Source organism: Rhamphochromis longiceps, linkage group LG3, assembly GCF_057381845.1.
Source record: "Rhamphochromis longiceps isolate RC_006_pf linkage group LG3, R_longiceps_female_GT1.1, whole genome shotgun sequence".
Classification (NCBI taxonomy): Eukaryota; Metazoa; Chordata; class Actinopteri; order Cichliformes; family Cichlidae; genus Rhamphochromis; species Rhamphochromis longiceps.
Window position 1 is genome coordinate 36,487,189 of NC_140559.1, and position 22,717 is coordinate 36,509,905.

The 22,717-nt window shown below is 41.8% G+C and overlaps 1 non-coding gene across 1 annotated transcript; it reads left to right on the top strand.

Moving 5' to 3' along the window:
• Nucleotides 1–9,634: 9,634 nt before the first annotated feature.
• trnak-cuu (transfer RNA lysine (anticodon CUU)) lies at nucleotides 9,635–9,707 on the top strand. Its single transcript has one exon. It is a non-coding gene; the product is annotated as a tRNA-Lys (tRNA).
• Nucleotides 9,708–22,717: the final 13,010 nt, after the last annotated feature.

Below are 22,717 nucleotides of genomic sequence, written 5' to 3' on the forward strand. Positions count from 1 at the left end.
GGTAGGAGCCAAAAAAAGAGTGTAGTTTGTGTGTGTACACCTGCGAGCATGAGCGCGCTTGTGTTCAAAAGGTTCCTTCATGTAATGATCTGCTAGAGCATAGGTGTCAAACTCTGGCCCGCGGGCCAAATTTGGCCCGCAGCCTAATTACATTTGGCCCGTGAAGCCATACCAAATTACTATTAGAGCTGGCCTACTGGTATTATACAGCTAATATATATATTGTTTAGTATTAAGCTTTGCTTGTTCCATATTCAGTTTTTCAGCAAAACGTGTCTTAGTCCATAAGAAAAGATTCATTCTTATATCTGGAGGAATAAATATATTTCAATAAATATTAATGTTAGCCCGCAACTTTGTTCCAGTTTTGAATTTTGGCCCACTGTGTATTTGAGTTTGACACCCCTGTGCTAGAGGGTGGGGGGAGCCACAGCCCCGTCCTCCAGGGCATGAAGCAGATATGGAGGAAATCCAGGTTCCAGACATCCAGAGACCCTCAGAGCACAAGAGACCAAGGAAGACCAACAGAGGGGCAACCGTGCTACTCTCCCGGAAAGAGCTGAGGAGAGCCCCAGATGAGGGGTCACTCAGCAGCCATGGAGCAGAAGCCAGGGGGGGTTGCAGTGACGTGCCCGTGAGCTCCGCTGGCAGCCAGCTGTGCCAGAGTGACTGAGCCCCAGGCCCAGGGGCCGAGGGCACGCCACCCCCCAAAGGGGCCCGAGCGAGCCCCAGGCTCTAAACTCCGACAAGCAGCCACCAGGAGTGCATACCTGAACGCCCATCCCCAGACACCAAGAACCACCAGTGCACCGATGTCTGAGGGTGTCTGCCACTGGTAGGGGGAGTGGTGTGGGGAAATAGGCCTCCATACCTTGGAGGGCCTGAGATGTCCCTAGAGAGATGGCGTCTGATACCCGACCTGACATATAGACACAGACAAACAGGCACACACAGATACGAACATCCATTCACACCCTCATATGCAAATACTCAGCACTCACCCAACGTGGAGACAGACATAAATAGACACTGTACACACAATCACACTCCCCAAGCGTACTCTATACCCCAGGTCTAGCTACCCTTGCCCCTAGAGGGGGAAACTGCACCCAGACCCAGGTAGTGTTACCCTCTTCCCTGGGGTGGAGAGAAGCAGCAGCAGGGAGGCCCCACATTCCAGACCCCAATCGAACGGCCAAGTCCTCCTCCCAGCCCCCCCACTCCAACAGGCAACAGAGAACGGGGGTGTGTGAAGACTCCAAACCTCCCTCTGCCCGGTCATATGTAGTGTTGATGCATGTGTGTTCTAAGGTGCATTTAAAACCCAGGAGGGCATGGAGCTACCTGCCAGAGAGCAGCAGGTCAGTGCATAGCTCCTCCTGATAGCCCTCAATGTATACGTGTATTTAAAATTGAGAGGTGGGCAAAGGCGCCAGGGGTGAGGTTGTACAGGGGTGATGGTGTTCTGGATGCCGTGTAGCGTGCCCACCCCCAACGTCCTATATGTATGTGTTATGAGAGTGTGAGTAATGTGAATGTCTAAGTTGTGGGATAAAATTGAGGCGCAGGCAGCCAGAAGGGGACGGGGGGGGGGGGGGGGTAGCCTCCCCTGCACCCTGGTGACACACCTTTACCCCAAGGCCCTGCATGTGTGGGTGATTGTGGTGGAGCGGCGGGAAGAGGGAGGCAGCTGGAGATGGGGAGGGAAGGAAGGGAGGGGCAAGTGACTCCTCCCTGGGGCCAGCTCCCCCACTGACCCCAGTAGGCACCCCCATACTCTGCAACCCACCAGGGCAGGGGGGCCCAGGCCCATCCAGACCGGGGCCCAGTTCAGCAGCGCCGCCCGGCCCCACATAGCCCGGGGCAGCCCACCCGACCTCACCACAGAGAAAACTGCACCCACCCCACCATCCACTCATCTCCCAGACTACACAAGACAATAGACACCCACGTTGAGTTCTTCCTCCACTACTACTATATTTCTTACCCACCTGCAGAGTGAGTTCCTGGAGAGAGGAGACCTCCTGCAAATATGTAACAGCCTCCCCCACCATTTGAAGAGCCCCTCAGGTGGCTCAATGCACCGTCGGCATCCCGCGCCAGGGCTGAGCCCCCATACACCCACCCGCCCACAACCTCGGTGACACACCAACCACGAGAAAACCATCACCTAAGAACCAACAGAGCCCTTAATAGGCCATGACCGCAACCCCGGATTGAGCCCTCCGAGGAAGACCCTCCTGATCAAAGGAGCCCAGAGCAATTGATCTGATGTGGTGGCAGAGGCTAGAATTAGAATTAAGATTATTTTTATTTTTCCAGTTCGTGAGGACTGTTTTCTTGGCTATGCACAGGGCAGTGAAAACCATATGGGCTATATTCTTTTCTGTAGTGACATTATCTAAGCTGCCCAACAAACAAAACTTCAGAACTGGTGGACAGAATCAAAGAGCGTGGATATAATTGTCCGGTGTATTGGTTTGACAGTGTGAGCAGTTGTTGGAAGACGTAAAGCCCATCTTGAACATCCGATGACCTGTATAGTGCACTCTATGTAGTATTTTGTATTGTATTAATTAAAGACTGGGATTTCTAATTAAATGAAAGGTTTTTAAGCAAGTCTGAGACCAGAAGTTTTGGCCTAAGTTAACTGATAAATCTGCTTCCCATTTTGAAATAGGAAGTGATATTGATTCATCTGTTTTAGAAAGCATTCTGTATATTTTGGAAAGTAATTTGGGGGGTTTAAGAGTAAGAAATTGAACCACACTTGGTGGTGTTTGTGGTTCAACTTAACCAGGTTTAAATTTATTTTTTACTATGGATTTAATTTGTTGATATTCTAAATCTTTTCTTGTTGATCCCATATTTTGTAACTAGTCTGCCAAATGGAATAAATTCTGTTCCTTCTAGTATATGTTCTAAGTATTTGATTCCTTTACCACTCCAATCTGGAAAGTTTATCATATTATTGTTTTGTAATATGTCAGGGTTGTTCCAGATAGGTGTACGTTTGCATGGGATTAATGAAGACTCCGTCAATTTTAGAAACTCCCACCATGCTGTCAGAGAAGAGCTGATGCTGACGCTTTTGAAGCATTCATGTCGTTGGATGTTTGAGCTGATAAATGGTAGGTCTGAGATCTCTAGATTATTGCAAAGTGCTTGTTCTACATCTAGCCAAGGTTCATCTAAGAAGCTACGTTTTAGCCATCCTGAGATAAACTGAAGCCTGTTGGCAAAGACATAGTGCTGGAAGTTAGGCAGTTCTAGTCCTCCTTTATCCTTGGTCTTTTGTAGTGTTTTTAAGCTTATACGTGGGGGTTCATTTTTCCAAAGGAATTTGGACATATATGAATCTAGAGATCTGAACCAATCTTGTGGTGGTTTAATTGGGATCATTGAGAATAAATAATTTATTTTTGGTAAGACCATCATTTTTATAGCGGCAACCCTTTCCATGAGTGATATGGGTAGACATTTCCATCTAGCCAGATCGCCTTCTACTTTCTTTAAAAGTGGGATATGGTTTAATTTAGTTAGATCTGCAAGCTTGGGAGAAACATTAATACCTAAATATTTTATATTTCCAGATTGCAGTGGTGTAGAAGAAGAATTATGGAAGGAGCAACTTTTATGCTTTTTCAATATTGAATCAGCTCTCAGTAATTGCCTTTGTTGTAACCACAGTTTGAGCTTTTCCTGACCAACCTTGATCATCTGCAGAAATAAAAAGGACGCCTAACTAAGAGTGAAATCTTTTTTTTTTTTTTTTTGTGAGGTTTTGATTTAAGAATTCAAACAGCATCCCATACTGTGACAGTAGCCAAAGCTCCATGCAGGCCAGTGAAGGGGGAGAGAAGTGGTATTATTAAGCACTGGTTCAGAGCCATATTTCATTTGTTGTCCTGTCACTGCCCTCCCCCGCCACTGAACCAAAAAAAGTGTCAGAGCTGGCCTAAATTAAATCGGCACGATCAAAGACAGGGATAGTGAAACCCAGTTGTGGACGCTAGCCAGCCACAGGAAGAGTTACTGTGTGTGGTCACTCCTTTAATCTTTTCTGGAGGATTTACGGTGTCTTTTTTTTTTGGACATTAGCTGCCTTTTCATTATCCATTTTCCAGACTTGTACCTGACCATTTCCAGAAGAATGGTTTTGTTTGTTTTGTTTTATGTTTTGAGCCACTTAACACTGACTCATGAATCTTTCAAGTATAAGAAAGGCACGTACAGTAAGTCAGGGGATGAATCAGTGTTGTGTCTGCACATGACAGACAACTTTGCAGATTTAATCCTATTTATTTAGTTAAATCTATGAAAAATACCACAGATAACACAGTTTGCCAGGATTAAAATATTATCTTTACAGCAACAAGATGTTTCCTTAAAGTGGGCAGCCTGTGCAACATGCCGAGATATATATATCAGTGCGCCCCAGGGCAGCTGTGGCTACAATGTAGCTTGCTATCGCCAGTGTGTGAATGTGTGTGTGAATGGGTGGATGACTGAATGTAGTGTAAAGCGCTTTGGGGTCCTATGGACTAGAAAAGCGCTATACAAATGCAGGCCATTTACCATTTACCATATGCAAATAAATAATTATTTGAGTTGTATTACACGTGGCTTTTTTGTTATTTAATGCTTAGAAATGTATTGAGCAATTTATTTAGGTTAATGAATAGAGAAAAATTAGCAAATTGTTTTGTTGATTTTCAGGTTACACTGCTGCCAGATTCTCTTTTGTCTTTAGGTTTCCATTGCTCTCCAGTCCTCACTTTACCTCTCTTACTATCACCCCCTGATAGATTATTCTACCTGTTTTTCCAGTTCATGACTTGTGCTTCATTCTGCTTTACCTTCTGTAATCAGTGCTGGGGGGCAGATATGAACAGAGCAAAACAACCACGCCAGGACCCTTTAGGGGAGGTGGTCAAACCTTGAGCCAACCGAACTACCAGGTGTACACTGCCAGTTTGAGCTAAACACAATCACAGACCAAGCTGTGTTTTGCATTCGGGGATCCAGCAGAGTACCATACACATGCAGAGCACACAAACTGTGAAATGTTGCCCAGATGAAGACAATTACATCTAGACGATAATTGGTCTGAAAGTCCTCACACAGTTTGTAGTGACAGATTTTGGTTTGCTCTTTGACTGAAAAGAAACCAAACCACAGGGGAAAAGCCACAAGTTTACAAACTCATCAAATGAGTCAGACCAGAGTACATGTACTAAAAGCCCTCAAGCTCCAAAACTGTGCAAAAAATTCACACAGAGAAATTGAGCCTGTCTCCTTCTATTGGACGAATGACCAGCTGTTTGTGAAAGACTGTTGTCCACCTAATGGTTCAGACGTTGTTATTTAACTTTAGATAAAATAGAAAAGCCTAGAATTCATTCTGGGCCCAGTCACCAGATATTGCCACTCATCAAACCTTCAAGATAAAGATGAGCATTCACATATTCTCCAGCATGCATAACTCATACTCTCAAGAAGAAGGGTCTATAGAAACATACAATAAGTGCTTTATCCACTGAAAAGTTGTTTAAGGTCAGAAGAATAGAAACTGCACTTCAAAATATCAGTGCAGGGATTCCTGTCTGAATTTCTTAGTAAGTAGTTGAAGTCACAGGTGTTCCCACCAAAAATTACGCCACAACTGCTGGTATGCATCACTGTTTTTGGGCCGCTTCGGCCGGTCAGTTTTTTTAACGTGGTGCATTGACAGGCGGGTTGAAGACATGAGTGTGTGATTGTGTTGGGGTTTTTCTTTATCAGCACAGAAGCTCAGAGCGATACAGTTGCAGCAGTTTGATAACTTGAGAAAGAGAAAAAGATTTTTGCTTCCAATTTTTCTCTCCTGTATCAGTGCTAATGTAGCGGTATGGTCTGAGTGGTGACACCTATGGTTCAGGATAATACTGCAGCTGCTTCTTAGCTGCGGGCATAAAAAGAAGTGACTGGTCTAGCATGTTGCGGCGACCAATATCGAAGGGTAAAATAGTGCCTTTTTCTTTGGTTTTCATGTTCCGAGTGCTGCCTATTGTGCCCTCCGTATGAATGCTACATCAACTTGCACCATGATTGCAGGTGATTTGCTGCAGGTTGATAACAACTTTCTATATAAGTAGCCAGGATGACGGATTCTCTTGGCAAGAGGCTTCATCCATCTTCCTCTCATTCCAACCAGCTGCACTTGCTTACAGCTATATGTGGCCGTGTTGGTAGCATATATTCCCCTGGTGTTTTTCTGTTTGTTAGGTAGGGAGATGAGTTGTTTTTGTTTGGGTTATAATTAGTGCTGTCAATAGATTAAAAAAAATTAACTAACTAATCTCACAATTTTCTGTTATTAATTGCGATTAATCTCAATTACTTTATTAATAGCCTGGCTCCAATTACATTTTTTTATTCTTTATATTTTAAGTAATTATCGTTGTTCACCGAAGTCCAGTGGTCTCCGGTGAGAGCGACATTCCTTACTTGCACAAGCTTGCTGGACTGCTGAGCCCTCTGGTCCCCATACAAAGTGTGCAGTCTCGACACAATGGTTCCTCTCGAGGGCAGATTGTAACACTCATCTCCTGATGCAGCACGAATGACTTCTCTCAGTCCATCATCTTCTACTATGCTAACTGGTCGGCAGTTTTTAGCTATCCAAACAACCAAGGAATTGGTTACCTTTTCTCTCACACTTTTTGTTATTCGTCCACAAGCACCATACTCCTGAAGCGTAGACTGGCGAGGTCCCGTAGAGGTGGATTCAGTTGGGTGTTTTGCTCTCAGGTGATACGCCAGTGATGAACTGCTTCTGTGGTACTTGAAGTCAGCGTTGCAAATTGTGCATCTTACTCTCGTTTTGTCCAACAAGCCATCAGGCAACTTCTTAAAGAGAAACTTTCCACCCAAAAGTCCGCCCTCGTCCATGCTTGCGTGTGTTAGCTAGTGTTAGCTAGATAGTAGCATGGTGTCACTTCTTCTTCTTCTTCTAATCATTTCTGTCAGGCCAAACGCCAGCATAGCACACTGTTGCCCCCTCCTCCAGAGGTGCTCATGAATTTAAAGGTCTTAGATTACAGGAAATTAATAAAAAAAACAAAATCAGCGTTAAATTTTTTTAATGCATTAAACATTTCGCGTTGATCTTAACAATTAACGCGATAATTTTGACAGCACTAGTTATAATTCTTTAGATAGATTGTTTGTTATCTTTAAATTTGTTCACATAGATGTTTCTATGTTAAAGCTCCCGAGTCTTTTTGAACTCATAGACTTTAATATCTACATTATAGAACAAATCTTGGTTTCCAGCTAATTTAACTGAAGGAAGAATTATTTTGTCATATTTCAGGCTTAACTTGAATATTAAGTCTCGACTGACTTCAGAAGAAGCATTTGATGGGGTATTACACCTGAGAGCTCTGTGTTTTACAGCTGCTTGCTCTGCTGTCACTTAGAAAATGTCATTCCTTTCCAGAAACTGATACTGATCAAATTACCACAGTTAATCCTCAGCAGAGTTCTTCCATGTTTCTCAAATTGCTGATTAAATGTCGAGGTCAATCTACAGGGGGAAGTGATAAATGTGTGAAAAGTTCTTTGAAAGACTGCTCACCTTTGACTAATGCTGAGGTTTATAAGCCGGACTAGAATCACTCAGGTGTAATAAAGTTCGTCAGCAGTCCACAGGCACATAAGTTACTTGTGATACATAAAAACCTTTTTCCACACATGCCGCTGTACATCATTCATAATGGTCTTGCGTGGCAGAATTTAGTCGTCATTTCAGGGGTATGAATTTATATCTGGCCTCATCCGCTCCATCCTCACATTATTATCATATTTCCCTGTGATACAGTGAAACCTGTTACCCGGCTCACAGCGCTGGTATAAAATCCTATTAAGCTATTAATCAGCCTTTTCACACTTCCCATGTAGGACTGTGTATGTGTGAATGTCACTGCTTTCACTGTCACACTCAAGTTGGACACATCTGCATCCCTAATCTGGGTACATTTCTTGTCTTTCCATGGGATAAGCATCGGAGTGTGCGTTTTCATTTTTTTACATTCAGCTGAGTTACAAGAGAATTTGTGTATTATGTAAATGTCACCAGATGAAATTAAAACAGATTCATAATACGTTTGTGTAGTGTGTGTCTGTGAACAGTAAGAACTAATGCTTCAGAGCAAAAGGCAAAGATTAAAATGTAGGTGTGCACATGTAATTTAAGACAGTGGTGTCAAACATAAGGCCCGGGAGCCAGAATATACCAAAAACTCCAATCATGTCCACTGGATGGTTTTGGAAGTTGTAAAGGAAGATATCAATTTTAGACTTTTACTATGTTCTACATCCATCCATGTTCTACATCCATCGTACATACATTTGGGGCAGGGATAGCTCAGTAGGTAAAGTGGTCGCCCTGTGATCGGAAGGTCGGCGGTTCGAATCCACTTAACGGCTACCCTGAGGTACCCCTGAGCAAGGTACCGTCCCTACACACTGCTCCCCGGGCGCCTGCTTAGTGGGCTGCCCACTGCTTCACTGAGTGAATGGGTCAAATGCAGAGAAAAACAAGTAATTTCCCCATGGGGATCAATAAAGTATCCATTATTATTATTATTATTATCCCCAATAGCTAGTCATACAACACTGCAGTAAAAGTAATAGAGTTGTAACTGATGAACAATTACATGACAGAAAGTTCCTATTTTTTTTACTACATCTACTGTAGAAATTAACTATTTTTACAGTGGGTTCACCACAAAAAAACAGGAGGACATTTTCCATTATATAATTACAGGACAGTCTGTGCAAAGATCTAACAGAACTACTTCTCTTTTTCTTTCGTATCCATTTACTCCTGAGAAGAAATTTGGCTTTTTAACCAATTGTGCTGCATTCTGTTCAGCAGTAATTTGTTAACTTTGATGTTTGGTGATAAGCTTGTGTTTGCTGTGCAGGACTGTCTGCTGAATCTGAAAATAACAATAACAAAACAATTTGCTTAAAGTTGCTAAAACGCTCCATGAATTCAAGTTAGGCTTTTCTGCATTCAAAATAGTAACAGTGATATATTGTAATAGAGTGGTCAAGCAAATTGCAGTTAGCATGCAGTTATGAGACTTCACACATTGTCGTGTTGAATTATTTTTTCTACTGTATGTCATGGAAGGTGTACACTGACTGAGAGACCAACACTGACTAGACACAATTAAATTTTGACAGCACCGGATTCAGACCCACCTTTTGCACTCAGAACTGCTCAGATTTCGGTTCATGTTGACATAACAGCATTACACAGTTTCTGCTTTGTCGGCTCCACATGCATGATGTGAATCTCCCATTTCACCACATCCTATAGGTGCTCTCCTGGCTCTGTGGTGGCCACCTGAGTACAGTGAACTCACTGTCATGTTCAAGAAACCAGTTTGAGTTGAGTTTTGTGACATGGTGTGTTATCCTGCTGGAAGCAGCCACAAGAAGATGGTACGCCGTGATCACAGAGGGATAGACGTGGTCAGTGAGAATGTTAAGGTAGGCTGTGCAGTTTAGCGAAAAGTCACATTTAAGAGGCCCAAAATGTGCCATGGAATTGTTGCTCACACTACTGTTTCTTTGTGGCACCCAGCTAACTCAGCTGGTAGAGCATGAGACTCTTAATCTCAGGGTCGTGGGTTTGAGTCCCACGTTGGGTATATTGTAGAATGGCAGACACAATCTGTGTCACGGTCTGGCTGGCAGACCGTGGGGAGATGGGGAAATAGGACCCAAACGCCGGACTCTTCAGTGCAACAGTGTTTATTTACAAGGTGGTGAAGTAAACAACAATAAATCCCCCGTTTCCCAGACTCCCGTGTAGTGTCTTCTTCCCAAAAGTCCCCGTGTAGTGCTCTCTGCCCCAGTGTCCCTGCACTCCCCGTGCTTACTGCTCCTTCTCGTCCCACACTCCTCCTGAGGGGAAAACAATAGAGGCAGCCGTTAACACTTATCCCAGCAGGCATACACTCACACTTGACTTGTTTGAAGACTGACGTGTAGTCAAACGCAATAATCCCGCGTCGGTGGAAGCTCCATCGCTCATCTAAATAGCTCCCCCGACGAGCCCAGATGAGGAGCAGGTGTGCGGCCAGGACTTCGGGTGTGGCCAGCCCTCAAGTTAGACCACGCCCCCAGGGCTGAAGGTGCCTGTAACTTGGCCACAGCAGAAAGGCAAAACACACACATACCTGCCTACATACAGATGTGCATAGGGGCAGTGCAGACAACACACCAAATAATAATAATAATAACAGTCACAGTCCCCACTGCCCATGGACCCCGAGTCCCCAGAGCCGGGTCCGTGACAATCTGCATGTTAACATACTAGTTCCTGACCCCCATTGTCCCTCTAACATTTAAATGTGCATGTTAGATTAAAAAGCTTATGTGTGAATGAGGCTTGTATTAAGACAGCAATTTATGTGCTCCTATAGAGTACCAGACCTTTACCATTACACCAACAACAACCTGAATTGTTGATACAAGGCAGGATGGAACCAAGCGTTCATGCCAAATTCTGACAATCTAACACAGAAATTGCAGTTGAAATTTAAACTTATCAGATCCAGAAAAGTTTTTACAATCTTCTATTGTCCCATTTCGGGGAGCCTCAGTTTCCTGTTCTTTGGGAGTGGCACCTGGTGTGGTCTTCTGCTGCTGGAGCCCATCTGCTTCAAGATTTGACATGTTGTGTGTTGAGGAAAGCTCATCTGCATACATCAGTTCTAACTACTGGTCATTTGAGTTATTCTGGCAATCACCCTTTGACCTCTATAATTATCAAGGCATTCTAACCTAGAGAACTGCAACTCCCTGGATATTTTCTCTTTTTTAGACCATCCTCTTTAAATCTTAGAGAAAAGCCCAGTCATTCAGCAGTTTCTGAGAACAACAACCATGGATCAGGTGATTGAGGGTCACCTGATCCAGGCCTAACATATGCTTTAGCAAAAAGCAACTTTCCAGTTGTCCTCTCTGCCCTCAGTAATGAGAAGCAGTAGATGTGGGTCTGAAGCTGGCCCTTGCCCTGCCCTCTGGGCTATGTTCATGGTACTTTATGATAAAATCTTATGTGCAGACAGAGATAGAGAATCTGTAACTTTTTTATTAGATGCATTCTCAGGCTGTACATCTAGTTAGTGAGAAGCAACTTTAAAATATATAAATAAAAACTGCCTGTAGTTAGCTTACTTATAGCTCTGGTTGTTTTCAGATAAAAAAAAAAAACATTAAAACCTCCAGAGAAAAGTGGACTGCCACTCAGTTGTCATCTTTATTTGCTCTGTGCTTTCATGGACTTGATCTTTGGTGTTTGCATTTGTGCATGTGCCTGTCTAAATATTATTCCCTGTCATGTTAAAACAAGATTTTTCCAGTATTGGGCTCTGTAGAGTTCCAGGAGGGAAAATCCTGTGCTATTCTCCATGGATAAACATAGAGCAGCAGATTGGATTTAAAAAAAGAAGAAAGAAACAGCAGTCTGAAGACACGTGGTTTCTTAACCTCATACTCTATATTTCCAGAGAAACCACATGTTTTTTCCACTGTGGCCTTTGGGGATTATAATCTCAAAACTGTGGCCTTTCTAATCAAATCTGCTGTTTAAAATAGATTTAACCGGCATGGCAGCCGGTTCCTCTCTTAATTTCGAACACTGTACATGTCCTACACAAATACATGTGAAAGTGCAGCGATGCATGGACAGCCCGTTTCACTGCTCCGAAGACTGCTGTGCAAATTGATGGACCCATGGAAAATCAAACAGCTCTTCTAACTTTGAAAATAAGCCCATCTCTTTGGATCTATCCTTTCTGAAAATCTGCATTTGATAAAACTCGCTCAGACTGCTGGCAAAATCAGTGAACTGGGCATGCTATGCTGGGCTTCTTTACAGACATCAAAACAATACTGGATGAACAGTTATTCACAAGCTGATTTTGGAAAAAATGGTCCTCGTTATAAACAGGGAAACCTGCTTGTTGTGTAAGACTGACTATGGTGTAGGTGCGGGTTTAAATGTGCAAAGACTGCTGCTTCATTGATGTCTTTGAGCCATTGATTTCCAGAAGAAGGAAAAAAAATTGCCCACTTTTTCCAAAGTGTTGGCCATGGAAAAGTTCAAAACTAGAACATCAGACTTTTGCCATAAAGTAAAGAAGGGCACTAACAGTACCAAGAGAGATTGTTTAATGTTCAAATCTCTGTGGAAACAGCACAGTTCAGACACCCCTGTGCTTTTTAAAAAAATACCTTCATTGTATATGGTGGCTCTGAGAGTCTGCCAGAGTCAACACTCACAGTTTTCCTTGAGCCTCTCTTGAGACCTTTTTCTCCGATGCTCACATTTTCCAGAAATCGTGGCCTTGAACTCCAAAAGAATTTCAGACACACTGTGTTATTCGTTAGGTGTTGGTCCACATTACTTTCTAACCGGCCTGAACTCACAGCTGTGTCTGATTTAGCCATGACCTTTAGACTGTTGAATCAAGGAATTGCATTAATTTATTTTTCTTCCGCAGTGAAAAAAAAAAAACAAAACACAAAAAAACACCTTCTGCCCAAATTCCCGACTTTACCTAATTTAATTACATGTGATTTTTTTTCATGTCGCTTTATCACATAAAGCACAAAGTCAAATGGTTAAATGAGATCTACTTGATTGTGTCACAGTACGGCTGTGTGCAGGCAAAAGTAGGACCCAAACGCAAACTCAGAGACAAAAGGTAAACTCAAAAAACACAGCTTTATTGCTGGCGTGGAGTGGGACACGAAAAACAATACAAAATAAACTAAACTGGAAAAACTAAAGCACAAGGAGCCACAGGGAAAAATCACACAGCTATGATGGAGGACGCAACACTGACAAAGAGAAACATGGGGCTTAAATACACTGAGGGATAACGAGGGGGAATGAGCCACAGGAGGAGAGCACAGCTGAGAGTAATTAAGCAGGACGAGGCAAGGGAAGCAAAACTAGAAACATTAACATAGAACAGACTGTGAAAGTAAAACAGGAAACACACTGACGGAACTCAAGACATGTGAACTTAACAGACTGGGGGAGACAGAACATAGGGATCTGAAACATGGAACAGAAAGGAACAGTAGATCAACATGAACATAACAACGCCACAGGGGAAGAGTAAAACTGAACACGATTAACACAGAAACACCAGACCTCTTCACAATAAAACAGGAAACATAATGAGACGTAGACATGACAACCCAAACTTCACAATGTAAGACACAGACATGAAACACATGAAGAGCAGGGGAGATTTACCATAGTTGGAAACACGAGGGGGAAATAATAAGAACTAGAAACACTTAAGCATGATAACAAATGAACTTAGGAACCTGAAGGGCTTACATAAACTAAAACATCAAAATGAACTAAAACTCAAAACACTGGGTCATAAGACCCAGGATCGTGACAGATTGGTAGACATTTCCCTTAATAGTTAATTATTTGAATATATTAACCTTTGAGTTTTTGAGGGTGGCAGAAAGTTTTTTCCCATGTTCCTCAAACCAAATTTCCCAAGGCAAATTGAGTACTTTGTAAATCAGTGCCTTCTATTCTCTGCATCTTGCTTGCAGATATACAACAAATACATTAAGGTGAAGAGCTTGTCCCTTGAAGCAGCTCATCATCAACTGTTTGGAAGTACTTTGGTTTTAGATCAAGTTAAGTTAACCAAGAATAAATCATATGCATATGTGTTAGGACAGCTTTACAAGTGTATTTACATCTATACTGCAGTTACAATGGAAGCACTACATTTAACTTCTATAAGGTGCATTTAAGCCAGAAAAACATCTTATTAAAACAGGTTTTTTTTTATTAGAGTGCTAAATGAATTTATTAAACCACCTCCCAATGGGTTATGCCACACATTAACAGTTTTGGTAATTAACAAAATGTTTTTTTTATGCTGGTTAATCAACCAGAATGGTGGTGAAAGTTCTTCAATCGAAAGAGATAAAGAACTTTATTATCATTGTAGTTATACAACGAAATTTATTTGGTAGCTCACAGAGGCCAGCAGCAATAAAACAAGAAGCAGCATAGTAACATAATAACCATAGTAAACCTAGTAAAAGTATAAAATATAAAGTAAAAAGAAGGCAATTAGCACAGTAAATAAAAAGAAATATAATAGTATTTACAATATGATCGCTTGAGTTTGAGAAATATTGTTCTTGTTATCCCTTAATTGTCAGATTTACAGTTTTACAAAAAATCCCCCAAAACATGAACTCAGTTTGGCTTTTGCCAAATAAATAACAATCCAATTTGTAATTTTAATAAAATTTTAATGAAAAACTGAAACTTTTTAATTCCTTTTTTGTTTTTATGAGATCATTGTTGATCATTTTTAGAATCACTGGGGTTTTTTTTTTCTTCTAATAGCCGCACTGAATTTAGCTCAATTCAATTCAATTTCAGTTCAGTTTTATTTATATAGCATCAAATCACAACAACAGTCACCTCAAGGCCATTTATATTGTAAGGTAAAGACAATAATACGAGAAAACCACAACAATCAGATGATCCCATATTATTAAGAACTTACCAACAGCAGGAAGGAAAGATTTCCTTTTAACGGGAAGACACCTCTGGCAGGCTCAGAGAGGGGCGGCCATCTGCCGCAACCAGTTTGGAGGGGAGGGGGGGGCAGAAGAAGACATGCTGTGGAAGAGAACCAGGGATTAATAATAACTAATAATTCAATTCAGAAAGGTTTATAAAGACATAGTGAGTGAAAAATGGTGAGTGGGAATCCCCAGCAGCTTAGGCCTTTCACGGCATAACTGAGGGAGGATTCAGGGTCCCCTGATCCAGCCCTAACTATAACCTTTATCAAAACGGAAAGTTTGAAGTCCAATCTTAAAACTAGAATGGGTGTCTGTCTCCTGAATCCAAACTGGGAGCTGGTTTCACAGAAGAGGGGCCTGAAAACTGAAGGCTCTGCCTCCCATTCTACTTTTAAATACTCTAGAACAACAAGTAAGCCTGCAGTGTGAGAGCGAAGTGCTCTAATAGAGTGATGTGGTACTCAGATTATTATTTTGAAATTGCAATGAAAAACGTCTTTGCCACTAAAATGAATGAATCGTCATCACAATATTGATCAAAATAATTGGACCATCAATTTGGCCATAATTTTGCAACCTTAGTTATACCTGATCTTTTATAGGATTGCCCCACACCCATGAAATTGACACTTAGCACTGGTGATGTTCCAGTCCTTATGACTTGAACGTCCTGGTTTATCTTTAATATATCACTTTCATCATGGAGCAGAAGTAAAACATAACCGTGTCTATTCTTTACTTTGGTTAACCATACTTCATGTGCAAAAGTGCCATGAAATTAATTTCATAGTTTGATCATAAAATCAGGACTCGTTCAAAATATTGATCAGCTATCAAAATAAATGACCTCAGATTCATCATGCAGCCAACAGTGATGCGTCAGAATCTGATTTTTAATTAAAGCTCTTTATCAGACTAATATATCAGCAGGCCAGTGCTGCTGACTAGCTCCAGGGATGACAGAATGATATAGCCAGTGGGCATATCTGTTTAATTTCTGCAGCAATATACTTCCAGCTGTTTCTTCAGGATAAATTAGATTAATTTTGGAATTAAAAGGAGAAAAAAATCACTGAAGATGAAAGTCCAGTTTTCATCCACAGCTGATATGAAAACATGAATCTCATTGTTGGATAGGTGTGCTGAAATTTCTTTGTTTTCCTTGTTTTCAAAGTCAGCTGTCGTCTGTGGCGTCTATGACTCAATGGCAGCTGAGTCACACATTCTCTTCTCATCTCATCTTATCGGTTTCTTTAGCTGTAGACAGAAAAGGGGGAGAACAAGACACCGCACGAAGTGGCTAATGGGACAGGTTATGAACTGTATGAGAAGATGCAGCCATCCAGGCAATAATGAGAGACTTTGTTTAGAAGTAAGTTCAGCTTTCAAGATCTCACAAATAACAAACATTTGGCCTTTATTCTGAGGAAAAGAAAAGTTGGGTGCTCATTAAAAGCCGCGCACAAAGAAGTGACATGAAGATGAGAGGTAAAGAGAAAACAAGATGACATTTCATTAAAAAAAAAAAACAGTTTCTCTTCATTTCACCATTAACATAGATAGATTCGTCCATCCCTTATCACCTGATGTTGTGCTATATATGGTGCTGGTTTGCTGGTTATGCAATGTGTTTCTAGTCCACGTATGTGGACGTCTCCAAAAATGTTGTGACAGAGTCAACAAAATGCTAGAAAGTAAACTTGAAACTAATTAGGTTCATTCTGGTCTGCAAAAACATTGTCTAGTAAATGTGGAACAATTTCAGATAAATAATTGCAAAGGGCGAGAGGTGGGGTACATCGTGGACAGGTGGCCAGTCTGTCACAGGGCTAGCACAGAGAGACGGGCAACCATTCCCACCGAAGGGGAATTTAGAATAGTTAACCTAAAACCACTAACTGCACGTCTTTGGACTGGGGGAGGAAGCACCCGGAGAGAATCCACGTAAACACATGGAGAACATTCAAACTGCACACTGAAATACCCCAGCTGACCCTGAGCCAGAGGCGTGACCTGTGTGGCCTGGCAGCATGTCGGCAGGTAAGTGATATAGTACAGCGGTACCAACCGTGAGTCGTTTGTTACCGGGCCATGGGAGTTGAGGCTCGGATGTGAAATTTATGGTTCTCGGGATTTTTATCATTAACTTGGGTCTTTTCCCGTGTTGTAGTCATGTGTCTTATTTTGAAAGAAACATTTACACGTTACTATAGCGACCAGAGAGCATTAAGGGGCAGAGAGGAGGATGTTACTCTCAGTGCTGTTGGTGCATTTCAGGAGGACGCTGCTAATAAAGTTACAGAATTACACAGTGAATTCACGTTTATTATTATATTTACAAAATACCACAGTTTTTGTCTTGGCTGTGTCATTTTATTTTGTTGTATTTATCTATGACACCTTAAAGGACACACTAGGACAGTCATGCTGACTTTGCTGTGAGTTTCATTTCCACCTGTCTCTCTTTTCTGTTTTCAAAGCCAGATTTCTCTTTTAACTGAGCCATCATACCGTCTTACCATCCAACAACGTCCAAAGACATGCAATTAGTCTGCTTAAGTTACCTGATGATGTGAATGGTTGACTGTCTCCGTTCAAAAAACTCAATCTCTGATGGTACAGTAAGTGGGTGCATTAGTGGCTATAGAATTAGGATCTTACATCTGGAAGGTCACAATCAATGCTGAAAGGTACCTACAGGGTTAGAGCAAATAAGCTTCTATTCAGACAAAGCTTTTTTCAAGTAAGACAAGTCAATGCTAAACTGCATACTGCAGTTTACAACAACAAGGTTTCATAGTAGAAGAGTCCAGGCAATAAACACTTCTGTTAGTAACATCTAGAGCAGGGGTGGGCAACTCCAGGCCTCGAGGGCCGGTGTCCTGCAGGTTTTAGATGTGTCCAACACAGCTGATTCAAACGTCTAAATGACCTCCTCAATGGCTGTATCCCAATTCAGGGTCTGCAGCCTTAAAGTACGCAGCCTTAACGGTCCTCAATTCAGGGAAATGAAGGACGCATTTGAGGGCCGCATTTCGTGCAGCCTTCGAATTGGGACAGCCTTCGTCGCGTCGCGGTGACGTAATCGGCCTTACAATGCGGCCTTTAAGGCTGCAGACCCTGAATTGGGATACAGCCAACATGTCTTATAGTTCTCCAGAGGCCTGGTGATGAATTAATCATTTGATTCAGGTGTGTTGACCCAGGGTGAGATCTAAAACCTGCAGGACACCGGCCCTCGAGGCCTGGAATTGCCCACTCCTGATCTAGAGCATCATGAATCAACAAAATATGACCAAGAAGACCCAGGACTGATGAGCAGCTGGAATCCTACAGCAGACCAGAATGGGACAACTTTCATCTCTGAAAAATCCAGCAGCTGTTCTCTTCATTTCCCAGATGTTTGCAGACTGTTGTTAAAAGGAGAGGTCATGCTACACAGTGGCAAAATAACCCTTTCTCCACATTTTTGAAATCAAATATTTAAACAGCACATATGCTGCTTAAATATTTGATGTACTTTCTTTGTTCCGCTGTGAATAAAATGTGTATTTATGAGATTCTTTTACATTTTTCACAGTGTCCCAACTCTTTCATATTTGGGTTTTTAGGGTGGGTGTGTCCTGTGTGACTGCAGTGGGTCCTGTGGGGTATGGGGAGTTTGGAGATCTGGTCAACAGCATTTTATGCAGCATGGCATTGCAGAATGTGGGCTGAATGAATAGAAAACACACGAATTATTATCAGCATTCTGCGTCTCATATTATAAAATACTCTTTGTCTAGTTAGACTGTGCCTTAAACGATGAGATATTTCAGACTGATTTTAATAGCCTGAACAGACTGAAAGACAGAATCTGCAGATATCCAAGGCTATGAGCTCAAGAATGATTCATGGGGACTGTTATTCAATTTATTAAATGTAGCATAGTCATTCTTTTATATTCTTAAGTAACGACATCAACTTTTTTTTAATGCAGTGATTTACCTTTATGCTGTGTGGTGGATTCATGAGGCTAACTTGTAGTTTTTAAATAACAGATTTCACTCAGCAACATCAAAAGTAGCCTCGTGTGCCTACACATGATCATAGAGCCCTATCACTACAGAGAGAAAAACACAGAGGAAAAACAGAGGCAGGAGGTGAAGTCTGCGTGATGAGGGTGATGTTTTAACACTGCTATATGATGTGGCATCTGTGAGTCTCTTTAATTTTTAATCCTGACTCTCCTGCGGTCACACGGAGTTATTTTAGCTCTTGTTAAAAGGACACAGACCCTTACGTGAACCTGCTGTAAGGTCACAGAGGATGAGTGACGGCGACAGTCTGAGCTCATACTCCGCCAAAGTCAAACATGCACATCAGGAGGTTTGTTTTGTCAATTAGACAAGCGATGCATGACGGAGCCTCTCTCAGCCTCCGCTGACCTGTGCAGTTTCATCTCCTGTGCACCTGTGCCATGTTTGATGGTGCGCAAAGGGCTGATTGTTCTCTGAGACAATTTTTCCCCAAAGCACACTCCAGCACCAATCCCAAAGCCACTTTGCTTTTGCCGTTTCGTTTGGTGCCATCACCCATCCAGTGAGTTTAATCACATATGTGTACTCGGGCGAACGTTTGCAATTCTTTGTCAAGATGAAAAATATGTTTGCAGTTGCCTCATATTTCCAAAAGCATTTAGACCAGTGCAGCAGTGTTTTTGTCCTTTTTAAGTCATTTATGCATTATATTAAAAACAACAGTTAAAACTTTTCAAAACATAGCTTTCGTGGATTTGTTTTTACATTTCTCCAAAGCTGGGGTCAGAGTGATAAGAAAGGGTTTTATTGTGCTGAATGCAAACTTCTGCACTCCGTGACCTTTCAGATTTCCAGCTGATGTACCTTTTGTTGCTGTGGGAGGCATCGACTTCCTTCTAGCCAACTTTTTTTTTGGATGCTTCTTGAAATGTTAAGAGGATTAATCTGTGCCTGACACCGTGAGAAAAACAAATTCGATTGAAAAGACAATAAACATTCAGATACCTTGAAGCTGTAATTTCATACAACGTAAACTTTAAGCATTACTTTTAATGTTGAAATACCAACAGTCATTTTTCAGTGCGTTACACCAGAATTTCAATTCACACGGTTCCACCTCTAAATTTTTATATAGGATTTAGAGATACTTTACGTTGTTACTTGGCTGCCAGTGTTCAAGATCCTTTTTATTAAATCAAGTCAACCTTGCTGAGAGTGAATAAGAATTCACTGATGTTTGATGTTGCATCAGATATTCTCTAATGAAGTGCTGCCAGCTCTTCTCAGACATGAAAGATGAGAGAAATTAAGAATTAAGCATTAAGAAGGCTGATAAATTCTCTGCATGCCACAGTAAAATAGTGCTCTGCTGCCAGTGGAGGATTCGCTGCAAGTACTGCAGATAGAGCAGGGGTGATCCTAGGTTCAAACTTTTAAGGGGGCTCAGCTCCCAGTCATAACATCATGCATGCACTGCCTTGTAATTAATATTAATAGAATATGCTGTTTGCAAATGTAATCAACCGTTTTCACATTTGCAATTCACCTCAATTCAGTTGGATGCACATCACATTGCTACCTTCAAAAGCAACCTAATTAGTAGGATGACCTATCGTAGTGTCTAAGAACAATTCAGAGTGAATAATCAGACATTTGAATCTAATCCACCAGCTCTAGTGTGGAGCCTTTAGCTGTCAAACCTGAGGAAAGTTTTAAAGAACCATTTGTGGCAAAGCAGATAAGATGAGAACACGTACAGCATTTCCCTCAAACACTTAAAACACACTCTCTAGTGCCACATTTAAAGCATTTATCCTAAGCAGGTTCATTATGCACTGGGCTATGAAATAATCTTTTGGAAATCTTTTTATTAATGGGGGAAAAAACATGGTTCCAAATTGTGGAGATTGAGCTATTCTTTCATTTCATCTCAAATGTTTCCTTTATCCACAGCAACAAAAGCAGCTTCAGCTCTTGCATTAGCTAGATACAAACCTCCAGCTTTATAGCTTTCATTCTCCATCTCTTATTAATTCATATTTACTTACACCGAGCTTTTACAACTACTGCTGTTACTAATGCTTAAAAGAAAGTGTTTTTAATGTGACAGGCTGGTCACAGGGCAGCAAAGGACATAAATCCTGATGTAAACAAGCAGAACAAATGACGCTTACGACAAGAAACGTGCATTATTTTCATCACCAACAAGAGGCAAGAACTCTACAGCAACCCAAAGGTGAATGGTGTTTATATAACCTTTTTGCCACTGGATGAGAAAGTCTTTTGTGCTTCTTTTGCTCTTATCGAGTCTTTGGTGATCATTTTTCCTTAGATCACTTCGATGCTGACCTTTGTTTCGACACTTTTTGCTTCCGTTTTTCAGATATATTTATTCTGGTGCTTGTAGTTTGTACTTGTGCATTTTTTTAAGTTCACTTATACCTCTGGGCTTATAACAAGGTTTTGCTATTGGCAGATCAATTTCTTGATGAATTGTTTAAACGCACACCAAAGTGGAGAACAATACATTCCTCCACCGACTTTGTATTCTGTAAAATATTTTGCTTTTCAGCTCCGTCCACCAGCAACAAACTGAGGGCCAGAAGCACATTACACTTACAGGAGCTAAGGAGAGGAGGAGCTCAGTCATGACTGAGCTCCTCCTCTCCTTAGCTCCTGTAAGTGCGCTGATGTTAATACCAGAGGAGCTTTTGTCAGCAGAGTGTTGGCGACATTTTCAGTGTGTGTCTGTGTTGCTGATGTTCCTAAATGCTACCATTTTGCAATAATACTACCAAATTTCACAAACTGAACTTTACAAGAAGGCACTTGTGGCAGTGGGACTGAAAACACCTGAATTTAAAGATTAAGAGGTTCGGACCAAAACTCCCCCCCCCCCCCCCATGCAATGCACTTTTTAAAAAAAGGCTCATTATGGGACACAAAAACTATGTGAGACACTGGCAGCTATAGGACACATATAGGGTTGCCAACCGTCCCTTAAAAAACGGAATCGTCCCGTATTTAGAAACAAAAGTACACGTCCCGTATTGAGCTAATAAGGGACGCACTTTGTCCCGTAATACAGTGAGAATCAAAAGTAGTCTATAAATGTTTATGGAATTAACGCTTTGTTTGAAAACATAATTCCCAGCCCCTCTCCTGCTTTGTGACCAATGAGCTGACAGCACACTTATGACAATTCAAGTATGACAATTCAGATTACCGCTCATCTCATTGGTCGAGGAAAGGTCGCTTACGGAGAAAATACCGGAAGACAACAGATGACCACAACAAGAAGCATGGCCAACAGGGAAACAAACGCCGACACTGCGGTGCAAGTCTCGGACGACAGTACACCTAAAGCTGGGCAGACACTGTGCGATTTTTTCAGTCACGTTATTCAGCTCCTGCTCAAACTGCACGATTGACTCACAGGGGTTAGAAGTTCGTAGGTCACGATGCAGGTCTCACACTATACCGCCCGATGCTCTGATGCGACCTGAGTGCTCACACTGTGCGTCCATAAAATGAAGGTTATAACAGAAAATCTGTCGCTCTGTCTTTCACTCACACACACACACCACCACCATCAACTTTGCTAAATTGCTAATGAAAAACATGATCAGGCAGCTGTGATTGAGCAGCAATGTAAATCCAACTATTTTCAGGTTGTTGTGGTCGTGATAATTTTGTGATGCCAAATCGAAAAGGCTCGGATGAGCTTTCCAAAGTTCTACAAGTTGTGACTCCATCGCTTGTGTCCAGATCACACTCTGCACAGCCGTCTCGTTACCCCACGTATACTACACAATGCACGATGAAGGCCAAAATCGGGCCGATCACCAAATCGGTCGCACAACTCAAAAATCGGCTCAAAATGGGCCAAAAATCGCACAGTGTAAGCCCAGCATTAGAGCAGCAATGTTTGTTCCCCTCAGAGAAAGAAAAAAAGGGCTGTAAAAGTACAGGGAGGAATGGGAAAAGGAAAACACCTGGCTGGAAATTTGCATGATAACACTTATAAAGCGCACTGCACTGTGTGTCGG